A 2,177-nucleotide genomic window follows, 5' to 3' on the forward strand; every position below is an offset into this window, starting at 1 on the left:
CTGTCCTGCTACAAGGCTATATATTGTTAGATTTCTAAATTTCTGTGTAAAAATATGTAAATGCTTATCCTATTTTTTAAAATATTTTTTTTATCTTTTTAATCTTTTTTCTTCATATTCTGGAGGGACTTATAGTTTAATATATCAATACTTAATGGAAAATACCTGATCCATGTTATGTCTAAGATGTTTGATATTCAGGTTAAACTCAACTTCCTATGTTACAGGGTAATAATATCATTAAGCTTCTCTTCTGGAAGGTTAACAACTTAAGTTTGCAGACCAAAAATTAAAGAAAAAGAAGGGCTGCAAAGACAGCTAACATTTTGGTCATAGCCTTTCAAGGTCAGTAAGGCCTCAGGACATAGGAAAACCTGTACTGTAACATCGTGTAACTCGATTGTGTCCCAAATTTTCTGATCAAGGAGATTATGGGGCCACAGAGGAAAGTGATCAGTGATGTAGAGTGTGCCTAAGGAGAGTCACATGGAGAGAAAGCATTCTCTCAGGATTTCACAGAGAGCACATTGGTCAAGCAATGGCCGTGACTCATCCACATGGCTGACACTGATGAAGGATCTACAAACTGAAGTACAAGGTTTCAGGTTAAATCCTGAGGGGATTTGACTGACTTATAAGATGCAAAAGTTACATTTCTTGTAATATAGGTCTTGCTCTTTCTTGGTCTTAAGCATCCAGTAGAAAAGTATGAAAATGAGGTATAAAAAGTAAAGCCACATCAATATGACGAGCTATAAAATGCTCAAGTCAACAACTTCAGATGTTGACAGTCTTATGGAAAACCCACTACTATTATGGACTATTGGACTATATTTGAACATATTGCTAATTCATGCACCTACAGTATTTAAATGACAATGGAATGCCCTTCTTTGACAAAACTAACCAGAAAATGGGGATACAAATGAGCGATCATTTTTGTATTTGTATACTCAAAATAGGATAGATATACAGCTCCATTCTCTTAATTCAATGAATAGAGAGGTTTGTTCTAATAGTACTTGAGACAAGATATCATGTGTGCATCTTGTGCAGTGAATAATCACTAAGACAACAATATATAATGTATTAATTGTTGAAAATGTACTAGTAATTGGTTGTGAAATTGTCTCATTACTATTTGTTTTTCAATAAAAATATTAAAAAAACCCTTCCATCCAAACAATTAGGTGCTCCATTCTCTTAGGACACACCTACTGGCTGCTTTGTTTCCTATACTGGTTACTTCTGTGTTGGAAGAATATAAGAGTCAGTCTAACACTGACAATTAATGTTTTGAACTAATACAACCACATTACCTGTGAAAGTACTAAACTATTTCCATGAGAAGTATTTGACAGAGATGTCTTTCTCTGATCCCCTTAACCTTACCAGTACATTTCTAAAATTCTGGCCATGGTCTTACATCAATTCAACAACTTAAGGGTTAATATTTTACTCAGTAGACAAGTTCCAGTATCCTGCTCCATTCTTTCATTTACAATTTTATTTTAAGGGCCAGCCATATAGCTCAGTGGATTAAAGTGCCTGCAAGCAGGAGCAGGAGCCAGGGGTTCAATCTCCACACCTGCTGTGACAGCTCTGGCCCTGGGGCACACTAAGATGGCAACTGAGTCTGGGTGTGGTGGTGTGCACCTGTAATTCCAGATCTTGGGAGGTTGTAAACAGGCGGATCACTATGAGTCCAATCTAGTAGTGAGACCCTGAACACTCTGTAGACCTTTCCCTAAAACACAAGAAAAAATATTATTTTAAAGAGAAAAAACAATAAAACAAAATTTGAAAGCAATAGGTGAGTAATAGTGGTTAATACATTGCATATTGTTACCTTTAGAATAGTTACTCAGAATACAAGATATTAGTATGAAAAATTGACCAATGAAATTATACTACAAAGCTATTTTGATGAAATCATCCTGGTATTGGCAAAAACAAACAAACAAATAAACAAACAAAAAACCAGACCCAAGGATCAATGGAACAGAATAGAAGGTGCAGACACAACTTGAAACACACTTAGCCACTTTATCTTTGACAAAGGGGACAAAAGTGTTCTGTGGAAGAAATACAGTTTCTGTAATAATTACTGCTGGGGGTTTGCTAGTTAGCTCAATTTTTTTAAAGTGCCTCCTGGGGAAACGCAGTCAGTCTCAGGG

The sequence above is a fragment of the Octodon degus genome, unplaced genomic scaffold, assembly GCF_000260255.1.
Source record: "Octodon degus isolate 3935 unplaced genomic scaffold, OctDeg1.0 scaffold00050, whole genome shotgun sequence".
NCBI classification, from domain to species: Eukaryota; Metazoa; Chordata; class Mammalia; order Rodentia; family Octodontidae; genus Octodon; species Octodon degus.